The sequence below is a fragment of the Pleurodeles waltl genome, chromosome 2_2 (assembly GCF_031143425.1).
Source record: "Pleurodeles waltl isolate 20211129_DDA chromosome 2_2, aPleWal1.hap1.20221129, whole genome shotgun sequence".
In the NCBI taxonomy this organism is placed as follows: Eukaryota; Metazoa; Chordata; class Amphibia; order Caudata; family Salamandridae; genus Pleurodeles; species Pleurodeles waltl.
Window position 1 is genome coordinate 398,975,601 of NC_090439.1, and position 24,056 is coordinate 398,999,656.

The 24,056-nt window shown below is 42.5% G+C and overlaps 1 protein-coding gene across 2 annotated transcripts in view; it reads right to left on the minus strand.

Annotated features, from left to right (window-relative positions):
* CCDC102B (coiled-coil domain containing 102B) overlaps positions 1-24,056 on the minus strand; it is a 561,597-nt gene that overhangs the window by 195,971 nt on the left and 341,570 nt on the right. The window lies entirely within an intron of this gene.

Genomic DNA, 24,056 nt, shown 5'->3' on the forward strand with positions numbered 1-24,056 from the left:
TTGGATAAGGGCCTGTTATTCCACCACAGGGGCACCCTAGCACCTGTTGATTTATCACACTCTGTCCCTGAGCTCTGTGTCAACACCCAAAGTAGTTAAGCTAACAACTGATGAGAAGAATAAAGGGGACATGGGAATGGTATGAAATAAGAGAACAAGTGCCAGAAAGACTATAGGAGATTTGTTGGTTGTCACAGAAGCCAAAACTGCTATGTGATGGAATGCGATTGATATTGCTTATGGCAGTGCTTAATTTGTAAATAAAAAGGTGCCGGTGCCCAAAGCCCTCCTCTATTAAACACACAATGTGGGAACACAGAATACTGAGGCGGTGTAATCCTGAAGGCACCTCGGTCCTCTTCAATCAATATAAAGCCTCTTGCTGGCCTTCAGCTCACTCTTGCAGCTTTCTACTTTCTCCCTTTGGGACGTTTATTAGTTTTCACCTTCCTCCGTCTTTCCCATATGTGTCTTTTGCTCGCAGGAAATGCTTTAGGCAGAAAAATAATCCCCGGCCCTCAAAAATTACTGCCGGTGCTCAGCACCGGAAACAACAAGCACAAATTAAGCACTGGCTTATGGATAGAAACAATAGGAAATATGTATACTTATAACTCGTTTGGTTCATGGTCCTAAGCTTTACATTTTCCTAGCCCTTCTGTTATAAAATATACCTAATTTTATTTGTACAACTTTTTTATTATTATTTTTTTTTCTTTTCAAGGGTCAGTAGCCTGGCCGCAATTCGGCGGACCTGCAAAACCATAAAACTACTTTGAGCAAAAGTGCATTTCTTCATTTGTCACGTTTGATCTCGTGACCTATCTGTAGTTCAGTCCTTGGACTGATGAACTTCTATGCTCACTAGCTGCTTCAGGCTCAATCATAAATTAGCTCTTATAATATGATCAAACTAGAGGCTAAAATTGCCTTTTCAGTTGTTTTGTTAGCCTCATACAATTGCCAGGTGATAACGTTTGTCACAAGTAAAGTTTGTAGTTCTAGCTCTGAACTGCTAGTAATGTGCCCTCGAAGATGAGTTCAGCATCAAACATAGGTAAAGAACATTTAAACAACCACATATGCTCTTGTTTTCCAATCCATATATATGCTCACAATGAAAGGAGAGGTGTGCTTACAACGATAAGACAATCTCTTGGTTTGTCTTCCTACAAAATAACACCACTGTGCCAGAGTCTGTTGTTTTTCCAGCTGGCTTTTCTGAATAATGTTCTTTCTGGCCCTACACCAAGATGTGCTTGCTTCTTCCTGTCCAGGAACACTTCACCCTAGATCTTTCTAGAGCTGGTCTCTTGACGCTTTCATACAACAGCCTTGACCAAGATGGCTGCTGATGAATAATGCATTTGTTTGCGCATTAGTAAGTACTTGTTTGTGTGTATAAATCTGTGTGTTTGTGTATAAATGTGAGCATGATTGTATGGGAGGGTGTCTTGGTGCTTTAGTATTTGTGAGGGTTTGCACGTGAGTTTATATATGTGTATAAGAAGGACTTTGTAAGAATATTTAGGGATCTGGCATTGTGTATGAGTGAGGGAATCAGTGGTTCATATCTTGAATGTGTGTATGCCTTTGTGTGTGTGCTCATGGGTGTGCATGTATCAGTGCTTAACTTGTGCTTGTTGTTTCCGGTGCTAAGCACCGGCACTTATTGTTGAGGGCTGGCGCTTATTCTTCTACCTCAAGCATTTACTGCGAGCAAAAGACACATATGGGAAAGTCGGAGGAAGAGAAAAACGAAAAAGCGCCACAAAGGGGAAAAGCAGAAAGCGGCAAGAGTGATCTGAAGGGACAGAGAGTGGCTTTAAATAGATTGAAGAGGCCTGAGATGACTTCAGGATTAGGGTCCCCCGGTATTCCGTGCTCGCACCTTTAATTGCAGCCGTGGGTTTAAGAGGAGGACTTTCAGCACCGGCACGTTTTAGTTTACAAATTAAGCACTGGCATGTGTGTATGTGTGATGATGGGTAATGCCACCTGTTTTCTGTGTTTCTGCACAGGGCCGCAGACACGAGGGCCCAACATGGGCTAGTCCAGCCCATATTCAGGGCCGTATTTATACTTTTTTTGCGCCGCATTTGCGTAGTTTTTTGACGCAAAAACGGCGCAAACTTGCAAAATACCATTGTATTTTGTAGGTTTGCGCCGTTTTGCGTCAAAAAGCGGCGCAAATGCGGCGCTAAAAAAAGTATAAATATAGGCCTCAGTCTGGCCATCTAAACTCGAGCCGAATATGATACCTGAGTTTTGAATATTTTCCATTAGATTTCCTTTCCCTTTGATTTCCTTCGTTATTAGGCAAGAGTGTCTCAAACAGCAGCATTCCAATGGAACGTGTCTGAGAACCTCTGAGCTTGTCTGGCACCACACCTTCATCTGGTGGGTAGCATGCAATGGCAGCAGAGCTGGGTAGTGACGCCAGGGCTGATGGGATCACGCTCGCCTGCTTTCAGCTTCATTCTTTACTTTGCTGGTTATGCCTAGTTTGCAACGAGACAGAGCAGCAGCACAACTGCAAGTGAATGATTAGTTCAGGCCAGTGGCGTAGCGTGGGTTGTCAGCACCCGGGGCAAGGCAAGTAATTTGCGTGAGTGAGCCAGGCAGGGGCAGAGAGCTGCGAGTGCGAGCGAGCCCCCCCCCAGATGTTGCGCCCGGTGCGGCCGGCCCCCACTGCACCCCCCACGCTACGCCACTGGTTCAGGCAGTTGGCTGTAGCCGGTTTATTGACTCACACCCCTATTTTAATCCTCACCATGCCAAATGTGATTGGAGGTATGTCTTGGTCAGGCCTGCATGAGTTCAAACAGCAAGCCCAGGCGCGGTACGTAGGCAGTAGTATTGGTAGGTAAGGAGAATCCAGTAAATGCAGGAGTTTGGAAATCTGCTATGTTTACAATAAATAATTTAACTCAAAAAGAAAGTGTAAATGTCTCGTTTGAGACAAAATCTCTCCACACAATTATCTGCTGACCATGAGCAGAGCTGGCCACTTTGCAGATGCAGAGAGAGAAACACTGAGGGGCATATTTATACTCTGTTTGTGCCGGATTTGCGTCATTTTTTTTGACGCAAATCCGACGGAAAGCTAACTCCATATTTATACTTTGGCGTTAGACACGTCTAGCGCCAAAGATCTTGGAGTTTGCGTAATTTTTTAGCGTGGACACCTACCTTGCGTTAATGATATGCAAGGTAGGCGTTCCCTTCTAAAAAATGACTCCAAGGCCTGTGCGCCTTATTTTAACTCCCGTGCAAAAATGGCGCACGGGAGTGGGCGGGTCAAAAAAAATGACATCCAGCCGCTTTTGTGTCATTTTTTAACGCCTGTTCAGGGCAGGCGTTAAGGGACCTGTGGGCTCGGAAGGAGCCCAGAGGTGCCCTCCCATGCCCCCAGGGACACCCCCTGCCACCCTTGCCCACCCCAGGAAGACACCCAATGATGTAGGGACCCATCCCAGGGAACTTAAGGTAAGTTCAGGTAAGTATTTTTTTTGTGGTTTTTTTGTGGCATAGCAGGGCCTGATTTGTGCCCCCCTACATGCCACTATGCCCAATGACCATGCCCAGGGGACATAAGTCCCCTGGGCATGGCCATTGGGCAAGGGGGCATGACTCCTGTCTGTGCTAAGACAGGAGTCATTTCAATGGGGGATGGGAGTAAAATAAATGGCGCAAATCGGGTTGAGGCCAATAATTTGCCTCAGACCTGACTTGCCCCATTTTTTGACGCCCAAGCTCCATTTTCCCCTACGCCGGCGCTGCCTGGTGTGGGTCATTTTTTTTTACGCACACCAGTCCGCAGCGCCTGCTATTGTCATTCAATAAATAAGGCGCCCGCATGGCGCTTTGGAATGGCGTTAGCCGGCGTTCAATTTTTTTACACTCAACTGCGTTGGCGCAGTTGTGCGTCAAAAAGTATAAATATGGCCCTGAGTGCCTTTCTGGCATAAGATAGAGTTACTTTGATGAATTAGTTGTGTTCGTGATTAAACAATCTTTTAACACTCTTCAATAACTGTGATCTTCGTGACCTATTAGAAACCATTGTTAACCCATTATAATGTAGGATCAAGGCCAGTAGTTATTCAGAAATTTTGCTTTACAAGTATGAATAACATGTGTTTCAGAAGTGCCTTTTTAAAACTATTTATATTTGTGAACATTCAATGCATATGAAACAGGTGGTATCTAAACACAAAACAATACACTACTGCAAGTCCACAACACATTTGAAGACCAGAGAACAAGAAAGGGCTGTTAAATCTCAGGTGCACACCTAAATGTCACTGATGCTGTGTTTGTGAAATGTTGCCAGTCCTCGTTTTGGTTGGCTTCGATGTGCACATCAATGTTTTAAATGGTGGGTTCGTCAGGTGTAACTTGCTAAGTGTATTTGGAGTGGAAGGTGAATTCACACAACAAACCCTAAAAACAACATCACTGTAGCAGAACCTTAACTCCCTCAGGACTTGGGCTAACATATGTTTGACTTGTGAATAGCTGGTAAGGGCCCATGTCATGTGTGATGCCATTGACCAGATCAGGCTTTTGGCCAACAATCCCATGGCTTCTTCTCTTAAAGTTCCCCTTTTGCCTTTTTCAAATTTAACTTGCCAAGCTCCAGGCTGCAAAGAGATTTTGGTTAACAAGCCAGAACTGGCTGAAGGTGTCACACATGTTGAGGCCGTGTTGTGTTGATGGGCTGAAGTTGACCTTCATTATACTGGTTTAGATTTTTTTCATGATGGCATGCAGCCATTGGAGTTTTGTTCTCTGATGACTTTGTGAAAGTCAAGGCAGTTTCAATTTTCAATCTTGAGTATGAGGTTGGCCATAGAAATCTTTGATAATTAAAGTGCATGCTAATTTGTGTCTTCCAGTGAACGATATTTTTAATAATAATGTTGATGGTTAATTTGGATACCAGTGAAATTCTGAGGTTCCGTAAAGTATGGTGCTTTATAATACTTTGCTATTTTGCTGTTTCTCTGCCTGTGGTATTAGATGCAAAGTCTCATGCCTGGCACATTTGATATGTGAAAGCCTCCACAGGGCTTAGAAGTCCAGAGAGATCAAGAGTTCAAAACAAATAGTCTGAAAACATTGCATTTGAGTGTCTGTATTTGAAAATATTTCAGTTTAAATGCATACAAGTTATACAAATTTGAGTCTGAAAAACTTTAGAATGTTAATTGACAACAGTAATATGACATTACCTTAAAGGGACTACTTTACTTTTGTTAATTGCACTTGATTTTCTAGCATTCCGAGGTACAGAATAATAAGGTCTGCAGTGGTAAGTGGTAAGAGACTGTTGGACCTGCCTTTCTCAGCAGGGTCACCCCCAAACCATTTGACTTCACCCCTTCTCTTTGGCTAAATGTGTTTACTTTAGGGCTCTGTGCACTTTACCCCTGCCAACAAGTGTTAAAGTGTTTGTGCTCTTTCCTTTAAACATGGTAACATTGGTTTACACCAAATAGCCACATTTATTTTTTCTTGTAAGTCCCTAGTAAAGTGGTACTACATGTACCAAGGGCCTATAAATTAAATGCTACAAGTGGGCCTGCAGTGCTCATTGTGCCACTTTTTGAAGTAGCCCTTTAAAACATGTCTCAGACTTGCCATGGCAGCCTATTTACAGTTTACAGCTGTCATTCTCGACATGGCAAAATAAACCTTTAGCCAGGCCCAAACCTCCCTTTTTAATGCATGTCACCCCTAGGGTATGCCCTAAACAGACCATTTGTCAGGGTGCAGTTCATTAAAAAAGTTAGACATGTACTTTTATGTTTTGCATGTCCTGGTAGTGAAAAACTCTTAAATTTGTTTTTCTGACCTGCAAGGCCTACCTGCCCCATAGGATAACATTGGACCATGTTATTACATTTAATAAGTGATGGTGTTTGATAGGGGGCAGATAGGAATGTCACGTTTGGTCTCAAATGAATTGTGTTATTGTAATTGAAAGCCCTCTTTAATGGTAAAGTAGGGTTTTATGTCACAATTCTGAAACTGACATTTTAGCAAGTTGGCATTACCTTTTCTCAACCGTTTGGTGCCTGCAGCCTGTGCCCTGGGTGTAGTTAGCAGGTGATCTTTGTGTATTCTTCCCAAAGAGTTTTGCAAAGGGGGACTGGCTGTAGCAGGATGGGCCATCCTGACCTGATGGGACAGGTTGGCTATCACCTACCACATTTTCCCCCTTTGTTTACAAAAAGAATCCTGCTGACAACACAGGCACCCTTGCACCTTGGTGCAAGGGTGTTTGTGTTGGCGGTAGGCTGCTAAAACAGCACCAACGCAGAGGAAGTGCATTCTTGCCCTTTCTCTTTGGTGTAGGGCATCTCAGCAAGGTGTCCTGCTGTGTTGCCCTATGCCAAATCCCCGTAAATATGGGCCTCAGTGACTGAACCATTTTACTAGATATGTATACAATAGGCTTACACAATCTCAAGTCTGAATAACATGCATTTATCAGAGGTCTCTACATTGCAAATGAGAGACACTTGATTCATATTAGAGGCATGCATACTATCTATAGGTCAAAGGAGGTGCTTCCTTTGCAGATATCTGAGGTCTGTGCATCTATTAGAAAACAGTATACTGTGTTTATTTCAGAGCCTGCACATACTTGCATGTATCTGCAGCATGTCTACTGTTCATGTACTAGAAGCCTTCCTGCATACTGCACACAGCTGACACTTCTAGTGACAGCAACACTATCATCTCTATACACAGAGAGCCCTTTGTGTGACCACATTTTTTGTAAATGACATACCATGTTTGAAATCTCAAGTGTAACGTTACCTTCAATTCGATTGAAATAATTAATCAGGAGATAATAAAATACATTATAATGTTACGTATTTCTACAGCACAGACATAGCTGCAGGGAACAGTAGAGGGCTTTGCGGTGATTGTGTTTTGTAGCAGACACATTTCAAAATAAGGTTCTGTACACAAAACAGTGTTGTGTTTGGGGTCAAGAAGGGATCGGATTTAAGAGACCAGAAGATTGTGAATAGGACAGGAAGCAGGACATTGTACCTTCGACCATATCATGTGCAGCTTTATTTTCACATCTCACATTATCTATCTGCATATATTTACAGTTTAACTCACAGTAAGTAAAAGTAAGTCTCCCAGAATCATACAATGAATTGGTCAAGCAAATAATCAAGGAAGCCTTAAGCTGCCCCAATTTACTTTAGTCTTTACATTGCATTGCATTTATATTTGATTAACATGACATAATATAACCACACTAACCACACTCTAACCTCACTGAGCAGCAGATCTTCAAAAACAACCAGTGGCGGTAATGTTAGCAATGATGGGGGGCAACACACGCACATATGGACACTCACTCACCCTCATGCATTTGCACACACACCCATTCACACCACTCACTCACAAATACACATACATACATTCACACATAGATGCATGCATGCACCAAGCACCAATAAACAAAAAATGTGCCTTCACTGTAGCTCAGTCTGGCAAGGTTCTGCTCAGGCAGCCAGAAGCCATTTAACGCATGTCTAGTTTGCGACTGAACACAACCCTGCATGTAAAAGACCCCGACCCATTGACTTGGATCAACACAGCTCATTAATACTTTATTTGCTACTTTATGATATAATACAGCCCTCTGTTCTGCACATCTTGAAATAAACCATTCAGAAATCTGGAGCCCAAAAGAACATTTTAGTAGGTTTATGCTATCCTTAGTGAAATAGAGCCGTACCACAATTACACAAGATGGCCTCCCTTAATCTTGTTTCCGCTGCTACCTGTGGCGTTTACAACCTGAATCGATCTGCTTTTTGTGCTTTTTCAAGAGAAGGGTGAATGGATGATCAAGTCAATGTACAGGGTATCCACAGCGCAGCAGTAGCTTATTTCAGAGAAAAGGCTATTCAACCAGCAACGTAAATACAATACATTTACAAAGCAGTGCACGAATGCTGCAGTATGTTTGTAGGAATGTTTTTCCCTCTCCGTTTTCACGTGTCTTTCTCCAACATTTGAAATTAATTTATTTGGCAAGATGAAATGTAGTCATTTGGCCTGCAGATCCCCAGAGCAGATTTACTTTGTATTTCCCACGCTAGAGTATTAGATACCATTTCAAATTTGTAAAGACTCCTAATCCTTCTTGGCCTGGGCAGGGACCCTCAATGAGATGTTGAAAACACATTTAGGACACTCGTTGTACAGAAGCCAAGGATAAATCCTGTTATCATGCACAGGCATAGGGCTAGTAATATTGTCAATAGTTTGTATGTTTTTACAATTCCATTACTATGGTTACAATTACATTTAAATATCCTCCTTCGCACGTTTCTAAAAACTGGAAAGAACAGCTGCGCAATTCAATTTTTTCTATACCAATACTACGTTTCTGAGCTATCAAGAGAATGTTCAATGCCAGTGGCTTTCAAAACATCTCTCCTGTTTTTCTTTCCTAGCCAGAGATTGTCCATGTTGCTTCCAACCAGCAGTACTTGCATCCCCAAAGTAATAGCTGCCAGTTCTCGCTCGTACGTTCCTTTAAGCCTTTTTGCAAATCATTACATGTGACAGGAAAGAGGTTTGTCCAAGTAGCCAAATCACCTCATTGCTTGAGAAGCCTTTGAGCAATGTGATTATTCTCAGCACAAAGGGGCATACTTATAAGCCCCAAGAGCCACCTTGCACCACACTAGCATCATTTTTTTTAATGCTAATGTGGCCCAGCGAGGCCAAAATCTCAGCGCCAAATTTACAATATTTTGGCTCTACTCCTGCAGACTACATCAATAGCGTCATGAAAAATGACGTTGCTGCCCCATACCCTGTGCCATGGTGCACCGTATTTTAAATACGGCGCACACATGGTGGTGGTAGAGGGGCGGTAAAGGGCACAAGAAAAGTGCCGCTGCACAAAGTGCAGTGCCACTTTTTTTAAATATGCCCCAAAGGGAGTGGGAAATTATCTATAATAACATGTGCCATTCTGTGCTTCTCTGAGCTAGAATTTGCAGCCATTACTGTGAAGAACAATAAATATGTCGAATAGGGTTCACTTTACGTAAGCTGCTGACTGTTTGAGCCTCATGGGCTTCCATAGATAAGGGCTTTGAAATGCAGTTCAAGGTGCTAAAATTGAGCTGCCCAGGTGGTCCTCAAAATCAATGTGGTAATGTGTATATAATAGTAATGCCAACATGATGGGTTGCAGTAAGATATAGTTTCAGTGACAGTAGTCTGCATATACCAAATTACCAGAACAAAACAAGTTATTTTACTTATTTGTGCAGCCAAATTTCAGGGCGTGCCCTTTTATGCTGGAGCTTGAAATACAAACTCGAAACAAATGTGAAAGAAGATGTGCATTCTAGTGTGCTAAGAGTATTCTGTGCAATGTGCCAAGAGACATTTTTCACTTTTTATATATACATATAAGCACTTCATCTGTGATCACTCTTGCACTTTGTATTTATTTACTTATTTTGCTTGCTTTTCATCTGAAGGTGCACTGTTTTACTCATTATATTAGTTGAAGTTAGGGCAGGATTAGTCATAAAAGTTTATTATGTCATATATTCATTCACCATTCCTGAATGTGTGAGAGCCACCACCACCTTCTTTATGTTTAGCATAAAGCAATTCATTTAAAAATACTTTTTTCCCTACCTTGAAGTATAAGCCGACATTGCTCATAGCACGTTTTTTGCCAGTATACACCCTATATGGGTGTTTTTGGCATTCTCCAGCACATATAAATAGAGGGAAAAACCTCAGAGGATTGTTTGCATGCAGAAAGGTGTCCCTCCCTGCACAAAACAATCCTGCTTACAATACCAGCAGCCTTGCACCACGGTGCAAGGGTGCCTGGTTTGGCAGTAGGCAGCAGTTTGTGCACCAAAGCTGGCAGAGAGCAGGAATGGGTATATATTAATGGTAAATACAGCACAATAATGTCCCCTCCCTTTCACACAGCGCAGCAAGGTGGATTTCTGGTTCTGGTTGTGTATAATATTGGTAAATATGGGGCTAAATGTCTACATGTTTTGATGTACAAGCAGGAAAATAGCCTGTGAGGAGCATCTGGCCTCCATAGAGTCAGCATGCTTCCTCAGTGTGCACTGATGATTATAGAGCCACACATCATACACAAAGAGGATTATCAAAAATGCTTTCCCTGTTTTCTGCCATACCTGGCAAATGTATGTTTCTACCTAATGGTAGAACTGGTAGTGTGAGATATCTATGAAGGAAACACTCCACATGATGCCCAAATAAAAAGGTTTATCTAACTATTCAGTAAGCTATTTTGGTAGATTAATGCGCTTGCTGCTTTGACGTGTATTCCAATTTTGAATGCGGATAGCTGTGAAAGCGTTCCAAAATTATATAAAATAAGTAACACTGAAGTGTGTGATTGTGTGCTTTCGTGTAATTCCGGGCACTACCTCACTTCTATGAGTCAGTTGCATGCCAAGGGTGCAAGGTGTAGCCATTCAATCTTTTTCCTAAAATTATACAATGGAGTTAGGTTTATGATGAGCTTTTCCAATCAGGGGACATTGATAATAAGGGGAATACATGGTACAGAGAGCTTTCGGCTATCAAATTATAGAATTATTGATTGTCCAGCATTGAGGGTTCTTGCCAAATTGCCACCTCTTTATACACAAACAATTCTTGTAAAAGTAATGATGGAACATGGTGACATAAAATATAGAGACTCGCTACTCAAGAGAACTACACCTCAGATTGCACAGACTTTGTAAGATAGTAAAACTATATCTTACTTTTGAAAATATAAACAAGTTGGATTACGACAGCAACATTTTCCTTCAGGTTGCAAGGAATTTAGGGGCTGATTTAAGAGCCCCTGGTGCCTCCTGGTGCCACATTCGCATCATTTTTTTATGCTAATGTGGCTCAACGAGGCCAAAATTTCTGCACTAAATTTACAAAGTGGCATAATGTATGCATTGCACCACTTTCCCTTTGCGCTACATTATGCCTGCGCCAGGCATAATGTATGCAAAAGGGGCATTTCTCCATTACGGGGGCTGAAATATGGCGCAAAGGAATCTAAAAGATTTCCTTTTGGCACTTTTAAAGCCTACTCCGGGGAGGCGTTAAAAGGAGGCACATCATTGATTACAATGGACCTCAATGGGCTTTGCAGGATTAGCATCAACATTTTTGACGCTAATCCTGCAAAGCTCCGAACTAGTGTCAAAAGTTTTGATGCTAGTTCCTCTAACTACTCCAATGATGCACCATATTTTAGATACGGCCCACACATGTTGATGTTAGGGGATGCTAAGGTCTGAGCTAGTAGAGCTTCGTCCGACTTCACACTGATATTCCCCATCTTGAGACACAGATACCCAAAGCTTAGCCTTCAGGCAATTTAGCAGCGCCTCATATTACATAAATCAGCAGTCTGAGACCTTACAAAGCAGAGTTATATATCCTGTCATGTCAGGTATCAATGTTCACATTACATATCTGATTAAAGCTTCTCAGATTACATGGATCGTCAGACTGAGGACTTAGACAGCAGAGTCATCCATCATGTCATGTCAGGTAGCAATACTCCAATTACACATCTTATTAAAGGTAACACACTTCATCTGAGTGAGTTGCTCAGGATATTACCATGCTTTACTATTTCTATATTTCTACAAGACTACAGTGACCACTAACTTTACTAAAGAAAATCGACTATTGCAGCATGCAATTTATGAGTATTTGTAAGACTGAAACCATGCATCATGTACAACTAATTTCTCAAAACAATATAGGAATCAGGTCCTGAAGAAAACTTGGGATCCCATATATGGCAACTTAGCTGCTGAAACATGTCATCTATGTGCCGGAGGATCCTTTGGCAATATAAATTCCCACATACTTTAAAATGTACTCTTTGAACCAAGGGCTACCCATCTGTCACTTTAATAATTTCCTACGAATGAGGCAACACAGTGATGAAGCATGCCACCTAAGTTGGTGAGCGAGGTTTCACCATACACTTTTTTCTATAATTCAAGTTTACTTAGAGGCCAATGTACAAGAACCATAGGCCCCGCAAAACTATTGTAGTATTCACATGGAAGGACGTCTTCCTTCTGTTTGCCTTATGCATTTATAGATATGTGAGTGTGAGGGAGCAATCAGAGAGGACCCACCACTCACGTCCCCTCTTACCCACTGGGAGAAATTTGACTTCACACAAGTGGAGGTCTGCCTTGTGGCAAACAATAACAAACAATGCTTTGAAAGTAATAGAAGAGCCTTCTATTGAGACAGCTGACCCTCAGTCACTCACATTGTTTGTTGACAGTAGGACCCACAATGGTTCACCTGAGAGTGCACATCTGCAGATGTGATTTACTGAATGCCAAATCAGTTACATTTGACAAAGTCCATATTTGCACCTGCATATGTCACATCTGCACCAGCCAAACACTTTCAATCAAAGTTAATTGCTTAGGCAGACATTATATTATAGCAAGTGATTGGCATTCCAACGGCTATTCGCTTGGTCTGTGGTTCACCAAAAGATCTGGTGTAGTGAACATTCCAGTACACTCTTTAACTCTTCATTGCCATCATAGGGTTGGCATTGTCTCCCACACACCCTTCCCAACCCCTCCCAATCTCAAGCTTCTCATGAGCAAAGTTAAAGGCAATTGGTAGAAACTGAAAACATTAAACAGGGCCCTTTTGCTCTCATTTGCTTTCTTCTCCCACTAACACTGTCTTTGTAACCCTGGAAACCAGAAGTAGCCAGGACAAGTTGCAGGTGCACCAAAGGGAACAACAGGGATAGCATCTGATACCCTGGCTACTCCTTTAATAATCTAAGTGGTTACTATGGGCTTAATTGTATTTGTTGAATTGCTTGTACTTATTTTGTTCTTTGGAAAATTATATGCTAAGATTCTGTAAACAAGGGTTTTGTTTTTTCCCCAAACAGCCATAACATCTATCTTGGAAATTTAAATGAAAGTTGAACTTCATGGATCCTGCAATGCCTTTTACTTTCACAATGGAGTGCACATTCAAACACATTATTTTTTACTTTAGAAGCCGTAGTACAAAATGACCATTCACTTGTGTCTGCTCATAGATTTTATTGTGCGAATCAGACTTTTATTTTTGGTGGACATATGCACAATGCAGTAGATCTTCATTACATTTTAGCTGGATAGGGTGAGAGCAGAATAATACTCCCAATGTGGAGACTTAATTTAGTCACAGTTACACACCTCATTGAAAAATTAAATGAAGGAATGAGCTACTCTACATCTTTCTTAAAGAACAATTTTGCCCTAAATAGAAAAGAAAATACAAAGTGTTCAAAGACTTTCTCGAGCAGGCAGTGTCCATTTGCACAGTGGAAGCTCTCTGCCTCTTACCCACTGTGACACCTAAGCACTAGCGCCTTGATTGAGAGGGGTACAGTGCTGCATACTGCAAAATTTACAATATGGACTATTTCCTTTCACTTGAATGCTTCTGTCCCTGCTTTTGCGGGTTTATGCCTTAAAGCACAGTCTATCTCCTCTATCTAATGAACTGTGCTACGGGGAAATTTCTAGATTTTAACAGCACTATGAAAACAATGTCATAGTGAAATAATGAACGTGGCTGTAATATCTGACTATTCTAAACTGTCTTTTGGTTTACACATAATGTTAAGTGTACATATAATTGTAAGTGGAACATGTTCAATGGTTGTAAACACATTCTGTCATTTGTATGGCTTTCTGCTTTAGATCTTTGGTACTTGTGAGTTCTAGGTTCCATGTGACATCAGTACCCTCAGGTTCTGGAGCCTGGTGTGAAGGCAGTTGGAGGTTGGCTCTGGACCTTAGAGGGTGTTGATGACTGTCGTGAATCCATCATTAAAACTACTGATAGAAAACTTACACTGGAGTATGAGTGGAGTTTCTTCCTTTGTTTCCTGCCTCCTCCATACTACATTTTGGTACCAGGGGTGGGGTACGCTTTGGATTGGATCCACCGACCACTACCTGACGCGTACACATTGGCGATTTCCGGTGTTTCTATTAACGTGTGCAAAATCTGACATCATCGTCGTCGTTATACTGGTCTATTCCATTCCTCATTTTGACGAGGTGAGCTTTTTAAAAAAAAACGTTGTATAAAAGAAAAAAAAAAAATAGGAAAAACAGTGATTGCACTCGAGCGTATTCTGAAGACATATCTCGGCGCGTGAGGCATTCTATACGTGAGTTGAGCACACTTTAAAAGAAATTCAAGGCTGTGAAGTGCGCAAGCGTGTCTACGTCTGTTGGACTCTTGACGCTTGCGTTGCCCAGCTACAACTGTGTGCACTCGTGCGCACTCCTGAAAGAGAACTCAACGCGTGATGTGCGCGAGCGTGCCTACGCCTATTTGACGCTCGCGTTGCCCAGCAACCGGTGCTTAGAATCAAGTTTCCATATTTGCGTGCGCTGCCTTTTCCAGAGACGCTTTGGTTTGCCTAGCAACAGCCAGTGCCCAAAGCGTCTGACTTGCCGACAGTTCCGCGTTTGTAGACTTTGACATTTTGTTGCAGCATACACGCGGCCTAACGCAAGGAAGTGCCACTGCTATTAAAATAGAATATTTCTAATGTGAAAAGAAAAAAGATTTCCAACGTGGAAGGAATTAATTTGAAGATTCGTACATTTTATTAAATTTTTTCTGCAAGTTAAGCGTCTTTATTTCCAAAGAGTATGTCAACGAGCCAACTGTTGGTGCAACCGCTTCCTTTCCTACAAAAAGCTGGGAGGCCTGAAATAAAGTGGAACGAATGGCTTAGAATTTTTGAAAATTATCTATCGGCGATACATGCTATGAGATATCCACCAGCTAGAAAACTGGCTCTTCTTTTTAACCATCTGGGGACTGCTGGTCAACGTGTGTTTGACAACCTGCCAACTATTCCGCCACCATTGGGCGAGGACATAGTTTGGGACGTCTACATTGAAGGAAAGGAGAGAATCAAAAAACAATACTCAGATGACTCAAATGTTCTGCTTGAGAGGTTTAATTTTGCTATGTGCAGACAGTGTGCTGATGAGTCTGTTGATGAATACTTGGCTAATTTACGGGTGCTTGCAGCAAGATACATATATAAGAGACCAATTCGTTTTCCATTGTCATTCAAAGAAAATTCAAGAACGACTCTTGGCATGTTGCAACCCTTCTCTAGATGAAGTTGTGGACTTAGCGAAGGCCATCGAGAGATCTATTGTTACGTCTAGAATAGTGAGTGGACAGGGGGTAGTGTGTGTGCCAAATGAACAAACGAATGTTGGTCAGATAAGTGATGAACCAGGAGTAAATTATGTTAAAGAAAGATCATTTAAACAAAAGAAAGCTCATTCTCAATCAGTTAGGTATTGTTACCGTTGTGGTTCCCATAATCACATTGGCAACAACCCTACCTGTCCTGCAACGGGAAAAAGGTGTTCGAAGTGCCAAAATATTGGCCACTTCCAAGCAGTCTGTAGACAGACAGGCTATAATGTTAATTCCGGGAGCAAAGTGCGAATCAGTAATATGTACACGCCTGACACTGGTGAATTAGCCCATTGTTCAGGCAGACTATCTAACATGGTTCTCACAGTCAACTTTCCAAGCGATAATATAAGTTATGACATGGGACACTTCAAGGGTCCATTATGTGAAGCTGTAATAGACTCTAAGAAAGTGCTTGTTACGGCTGATTCTGGAGCACCAGTTACTATTTTAGGGGACAAAACTTTATTTTATTTGTGGGAAGATAATCAAAAATTGGAAAGTGCGGACATTGCACCAAAAGCGTTTGGAGGTCAAGATATTGATTTGTTGGGATTTTTCCATGCTCCTTTAGAGATTCTAGGAAGAACGGTGAATACAAAAATGTATGTAGCTGTGAAAGGGAGGAACATAGTGGGGTGGAAAGACCTAGGACGTTTGGGAATTGTTTTATGCCCTGGTCAAGAGAATCCCATTATTTTAGGTCAGAGGTCACACTACGTTGAAGGCAATTCTGTCTTACATATCACACCCAACAAGGGAGTTCCTGAACACTTTACTTTGAAGTTCCCAGAGATCTTTGCTGACAAAGTGGGTACGGTTAAGGGGTTTGAACACACCATTAGACTCAAAGATGGAGCAATCCCAGTTTCACATAAGGTTAGACCGGTTCCTTTGTCTATCAGAAATCAACTCAAAGCCCTGCTTGATAAATTAGTTTCAGACAATATCATTGCCCCAACAAATGCCTCAGAGTGGGTTTCTCCAATTGTCATTACAAAAAAAAATGGTGACCTTAGGCTATGTGTTGATTTGAGATCACTTAATAAGAACATTCTGGTAGATTGCCATCCTCTTCCACACATACAGGAACTTGTAACCACATTGGGAAACTCTAACTTCTTTTCAACCATATACTTGCATTCAGCTTACCACCAAATTCCCCTTAGTGAAGACTCCCAAGAATTGGCTACGTTAATTACCCCTTATGGAGCTTGTTTCATGAGGTTCCTGAGTTTCCATATACAAATTTGACCAAGTCAATCCAGGTGGGAAGTAGTGAAGACGGACTACAAGCTCATGCTCCGAATACCACTGGTGAGAGTGAAGTAGCAACGCAACTCATCCATGACGAGGTGGATGCATGCAGCAGGGATGTTCCTAGCTCTTCAGGTTTGAAGTGTACTCGTGGTAAAAGAGTTATTAAGATGCCTTCCAAGTTTGACGATTTTATTTTGGAATAGTTTTGTGTTAATATTTAATTTCTTTACTTTGTTTATTGTTGTGAAGGGGAAAGATTATGTAATATGTGACTATACTATACTGTCTTTTGGTTTACACATAACGTTAAGTGTACATATAATTGTAAGTGGAACATGTTCAATGGTTGTAAACACATTCTGTCATTTGTATGGCTTTCCGCTTTAGATTTTTGGTACTTGTGAGTTCTAGGTTCCATGTGACATCAGTACCCTCAAGTTCTGGATCCTGGTGTGAAGGCAGTTGGGGGTTGGCTCTGGACCTTAGAGAGTGTTGATGACTGTTGTGGATCCATCAATAAAACTACTGCTAGAAAACTTACACTGGAGTGTGAGTGGAGTTTCTTCCTTCGTTTCCTGCCTCCTCCATACTACAGTGGCTGGCACACTTTGCGGCTCTACGATCCTTGAAAGTTCCCCCGCAAGTTTGCTCTTAGTAACGATAAAGAGCTCCTTAACCAGAGGTAACACTCAAACCACAAACTTTTGCCACTTAGGGTTCATACTCTTAGGGGCATATCTACAAGGAGCTTGCACAACTGTATTGTCATTTTTGTGACACATCAGCAGTACATTCTCTGTTTCATGTTGCCCCATAGTTACAAAGTTATGCTTTGGGCCCAATGACTCCGCTTTTCATGGGCTGAGTCACAAAATACCTGTGCTGGAAACGGCTGTGCAACTCAGTTTATAATGTCTGCATAGTAAGGGTTCCTTCATAAAAACTCACTTAGGAGTTTTTTCACTGTGTGATGTATCTTTGAGATGCATCACCTTTAGCCTGGAATGCATCAGAATCCCCACGCCTTCTTAACGTAGGCGTAGGAAAAGATGAAGTGGCTTTTGAACAGAAATCTGACCAGCTGAAGTCATTTTACACACAGAATGTGTCTGTATTTCACTTCCCCTCTACTAGTAGTGGGTCTACACATGTGACAATCATGCTTTAGGACCCCTTGACCAAGCTGGGACCATGGCAACAATGATTTCATCATCCATAGCAGCAAGGCAAAGTGACGATGTGTATTTTTTGTAAGGGACAGGCCAGGGTTATCACTTCACCATGAAGGAAGGGGTCCCCAAGCCAAGGCATGCATACTGCAAAGGACAACAGGTAAATACACACATAATGTAGGTAAAACATGTATTGCCACTTCATATTCCAAGATTTAATTGCATTCCCTTAAATTAAACTGTCACTCTCTATGTGACACATACTCTAGTCTTTACATACACATACGTATACTGTGCACACTGTAATGTGACATATAGCCATACTGTATCCATTACCTCTTACATCCAGCAGCAATGTAAAAGTGTAGAAGGTGATATCTTACTATTTTACGGTCTTTTCCATTGGTCCTCACACATTAGGCTCCCTGTGTCAATTTGTACTGACTTCAGCAATGCAGCACTCTTTGAGTGGATGTGTTGTGGCATTATTCCCTTGGAATCATCAGTATTTCTCATGCATCAGGTACCCTATGCCATGGTGCACCATACTGTAAATATGACACATTAGGCGTAGGACTCTGTAGTTCAGAGCCTGCACAAGGCTCCAGGAAGTGGCCCTTGAAAATCATTGCACCTGCAGCTGCTCTGAGCACTACATAGCCCATCGCTTCAATCCACTGTGTGGTTCCACCTGCACCATTCTTTGTGGAGACTATGTGTCCCAGCCTGCACAGGGCCTCAGAAGGTGGTGTCCTTGGCACTTCTTGCACCTGCAGCCACTATGAGCGATATATGTAGCATGTCTCTTCATCCCACTGCGCGGTACACATACAGGCCCATGACTGGGGAAAGCCCGGGCCAAGGGTAGACCCGTCCGCCGCCCGTCAGTGCCAGGAAGAGGCAGGGCCACCCTCTCTTGGCTCTTCAAAAAGGACATCGCCTACTATTCATTTCTGAGGTCAGTCTTGATACCAATCCATGTACACTTCTGGGGTTAATTTTAAAGTACCTTCCTTGTGTTGTTGGAGCCTCCCCTACACTGGTCTGAGTTTTCACAAGAAGAGAGGATGCAGGGGTGTTAAGTAGGACATGTAGGCTGAGCTGGACTGCTTTCCACCAGGAGCCCACCCCAGCCCTCTAATGTTACCCTTTTTCTGTTGACTTTAATTTCCACCTCTATCCAGCATGGACAGCCAGTGGCGAGAGGAAGCTGTAAACATGACTGGTTTGGTATAGCCCTAGTGCCTAGTGCCTAGTGGTATAGATGAAGGCCTAGGTCTCCTAACCCCATTTTTGAAGGCCCAGAAGAGTAGAAGTGTACATACCGGTATTACTGTCTGTCACTAGGCAAACTTTTGGAGTGGGTGGACCGGGCAGATGTAGTTGTATTATTTCCCCCTTTGGTACTCTGGGAATTGTTGCTTTTGTTCATATTTTGCTTGTATTTTTTTGTTTTTGTGTTTCTAAGTGACCAAGGCAGATGAGTGTTAACACATGCTATCTCAAATTAGCCTAATAATGGGTAAAAGAAGGCAATGGAATGGGTCCTCGGGTCATCAAGAGCAAATCTCTATTGTTGTCAGCAGGCAACTGCATTATGGATGGAATCAATCACCTTATATCTGAATGTGAAGATGTCATCAACCCCTCCTCTCATTGTAAAACTATTTAATCTAGTTCCAACTGAGCAAATCCCTCAATTTTTTTGTAAATCCCAGGATTGTGTTGGTACTCCTTCCACAAGGACAATCAGTGATCTCATCTGTGACTCTGAGAGGCCCATTGTGCCCTGGATAAAGAATTGATTGAGCACCACAATCACTTCTCGGTCCTTTATCCAGATGCTGCTCTAACTGAGGAATCATGTAACAATACAACCAGTGTCCCAAATTTGAGGATTCTTTAAATGCTTTAAAGTCTGATGGGTGTAATTATAGATTGAGGGATCAGGTCATGACCTTGAAGAAAGTTATGGAGAGTTTGGAAGGGAGGGAAGGTATAGAGCAGGATCAGAGACAAGCTAGCTACCGTCGATTAGTAGGGGAACTCGAAAACCAAGTCTAAAGGTGTTACTCATCCCTTGCACCCCACTGCCCTCACCTAGCAGCCCTCAGCGGATAATCCTCCCCAGCTACCCCATGTCCCTCCAACTCTCTATCACTGTTTGTGTAACAGCATAGGGTGTATGAGGCCCAAACTAGAGTCCCCTGGACAGGATTTTCAAGGATGGGGTTGAGAGATAGGCTAGAGTTGGCAGAGGGAGAAACAGGCCCACACGAACCCTTTGCTGAGAGATCTTACCTGATACAAATTATAAGGACAGTTCAAAATGGGCTCCACATTTCCCGACAGGTAGGGAGTAATCAGGCACAATATACCTTATGCAGATGCCCAAGTTGACCCTGGGTGCCAGGGAAGACCATGATTAGCTAATTAATAAAGTTATATACTGGTTCAGAGAGATTATGCACTGGTATTTGATCATTAGAAGTGACATAGTGGGTGCAGTAAGGATGTCTACCCAGAAGAACCACATGATAGGGGAAGGTTTGCTTTTTTGTACAGAAGGCTCGTTGATGATCTTAAGGCCATAGACTCACAAACTATCTCTCAAGCAAACAACTTCATAATGATCAAATTTCATGCACCGATTGTATAAACTGGTCTGGCCACAAGTGGTGTTGGCACAGCAGTGGTGGTTACACAGTGGGATAACGAGGAATCTTCCTTGATGGGCCCTGGAAATTCATTACGTTGTGCAGGAGCTGGGAAGCCATCCAGGGAGGACCGGTTAGGCCATTGATTTAGATCCCTGGAGAAGCCCAATCCTTCCCCTATGGCTGGGTGGGACCATTCAAAGGCCAATAGTGATTGTACCTTTTCTTTAGGGCCCCCTCTAGTGACCAGCTGCCAGGATGTGACTGTGAAGAATAATTTTGGCAGAGGCTCGAACCCCCAAGCTCATTACACAGTGACCCCAATTCAGCAGCCAAAGATAAAAAAATTGTCATGGAATACGGCTGGGGTATCCAAGCTGTTTCCTGAGGTAGAATGGGGCCAATTTATCAATTCTCATGACATCTGTCTCTTTCAGGAGACATGGTGTCAAACACCTTTTCACAGGAGCAGGGTCACATCCTTTTGTGTAAACATAGTGCAGACTGGAAGGGGTAGGCACTTGGCTGCAGTTAGGAATATAAGTTAAAACAGCGCCCCATTGTAAAGTCAAACCTGTCCCCATCGATTCACCAGTTTTTTTGCCAGTCAGGCCGATGCTCCCATCAGGCCTTTCTCTCAAACATTTTAATGTGTACTACAGAGGAGGAACTTGTAACACAGAGACTAGGGTATTAAATATACTCGAGCACACTCACCCTGAGCATTCTGGGAATAGTTTATTGTTGGTGGTTGGAATTTTAACACTACATTCATACTATTAGCAGCCACCCCCACTGTCTTGACAGCAGAATGAGACAGACAGTGGTGTATCCAACAAATGGACTTGTTGAATGTGAGATGGGCTTCTGTAGCAGCCCAGGCTTTGGATCTAATGCTAAACTATGATCTTAGAGCCACCAATGGTAGAACCGCCTAAGATCAACATGGTAAAATGGCACATAACACGCTGGGCCACCTTAGTAGAATTGATTTTATTTTGGTTGACTTAAAACCTTGGTCTGCTGTCTTGGATATGGTAGTGGTTGATAGATCCAATAGTAACCACCATGCTCTACGTTTGACACTTTTAGACAATTCAGTTACAAAACCAGTACTTCGGGGTAGTAAGGACCATTGGGTGGAATTGGTTGGGAAAACACACAGCCCTAGAGGTAGTCAAGAATAGGATGGCAAAGGAGATCGAACACCTAGCACAACTATCCTGGAGTACAGGAATGCAGGGCGGAAATTTAGCCATGAAGTACTTTCCCAGATAAGGGATCTGTTAGGTCAAGCCTCAAGAGGGGGGCAAGAAAAGGCCTAAGAGTGCTGCCTGGTATAATCGTGCATGCAGGATAGTAAAAAGTGAGGCTCTAGTTGCAGCTTAAACAAACTCACAATTGGATTTAGTCAGTTGTAGGACCTGTTACAGGCAACTGCTGGCTCAAGATAAAAGATATTGGGGGGTTCCTTGTGGATGTCTCTACATGAAGCTCTGAGTGCTAAACATTATAAATCTTTTTGGAGGAAAATTGCTGTCTGTCTGAGTGACCCTAATACCACACTCGTAGCCTTTATTCAACCCCAAGAGTGGGTGGCCCATTTTAGCAAATTGTACACAAGCATGAGCACTACGGAACAGGTAGAGGAAGTGCCTTTAGACAAGGGTGATATAGTTAACCCCAGCACCCCTATGTTTTCCCTAAATGAGACAATAGCTGCAATAACCTCATGCATTCCTGCCCGAGCTCCGGGTCCAGCCATTATTCCAAGTAATCTTTACAAGGCTAATCCATAAGTATGGGGCCCTTATATAAATGTATATACATTCACTATCAAATACCATCCTCTCTGGCATGGCCATCCACACTTCATGGAAATTAGCAGAGATTATTCCAGTCTACAAGAAGGGGAATTGGGCAAACCCAGGGCATTCTAGGCCTATACATCAGATTGATTCACTGTAAAAAATATTTTGCAAACAAGTGCTGGCACACTTTCAGGACTGTATTTTTGAAGAGGAAGTCCTGTTGGATTGGCAGGCTGGCTTCAGAGCCAGTGTCAGTACTATAGACCAGGCCTTCCATTTTAGTCGGATTTACTAGCAAAAGATATAAATTAACAGTAGGAAACTTTATGTTGCTTTTGTTGACTTACATACTGCTTTTGATTTGGTCCCTATGGGCAAATTCTGGAGGGTGCTGGAAGCAATGGGCACCCTGGCTCAACTACTGAACATCTTGGTGAGGTTGCATGCTGATAATCTGGCCCAAATAAGATGGAGGAGGATGGGCACGTGACCGACCTCATTAAGGTAGAGTGTGGGGTCAAGCAGGGGTGTGTTCTCACTTCTACCCTGTTCATCTTATACATTAATGCGGGCCATAGAGCATTTGAACAGCGAAGGGTGTGACATGCCAAAACTTAATGGGAGAAGGGTGTCAGCCCTCCTCTTTGCAGACAATACCCTATTGATATCTAAGTAACCTCACGGGTTCCAATTGTTACTGAACACCTTCAATTCATTTTGTGACGAGCGGGGCCTGGAGCTTAATAGCTCCAAGAACAAGTGTATGTTTTTTTCAATTGAAAGGTGACCCACTGTATGAGAAGCATGCAAGTGGGTGATACCCCTATAGATCTAGTGGTCGACTTCAAATATCTAGGTAGAAAACTCACACCTACTTGAGCTGGGCACCTCACCCCAAGGCACATATATCCTTAATCCAGCAGACAACAAGTACAGCCAAGATCTATAGGAAAACAACATCTAGGAAGGTGGCCCCAGCCCCTGAGACCTACAATACTAAGGCTATGAGGTTGGTGATATATGGGACTGAAGTGTGGGTTTGTGCGAATACACACAATCCAGCTACAGTAGACCACAGGTTCCTAAGATCCATATTAAATCTTCATTTGAATACTCCACTAACCCCTATTTATCTAGACTTGGCACAACGCAGGATTTCTCATAAATTGGAATGTAGACTTCTTACTTTTTGGCATCAACTATGGACCACCCCAGTACTTGAGGATGGTACTAAGAGACCTCATTTACCAGTGCGCCTAAATAACCCCCTGGTTCCGAGCCATCAAGGACCTATTGCAGAAATTGGGTCTCGAAATGTATTGCTCTTACCCTGGGGAAATGTGCACGATCCCACAAGATGAGTTTAAAGAAAGGCATTTGGAGTTTGTTGCTGTTGAAACTGTGACAAGGTAAAAAAACGTTATCCTTTGCCTATTAAGACATAAAACCCTGTGAGCGGTGTGATGCAACTCTTTATGAAACTGCTCTCGGGCTGGCACGAAAAATGTACCTTCAATTCAGATACAGAACTCTACCTGTTAAAGTGATTAGCAGTAAATGACAAGAGATGGGTTTGGTGGATGACTTGTGCCCAGAACGGCAAGGAGACCCAGAACCACTGACACAAGGGATTCTTCTGTCCATGTTACCGCATTCTCTGGGTTGCACCACTCTGCAGAACTTTCCGTACTAGGATGTATTTAGAGGCATACAGAATATTGAGTACAGACCCAAGCCGAGTAGTCGTTTTCGCCATGGCTGAATACCTAATGGCACTATGGATGTGGCGCACTAAGAGCATAAAGGTAAGG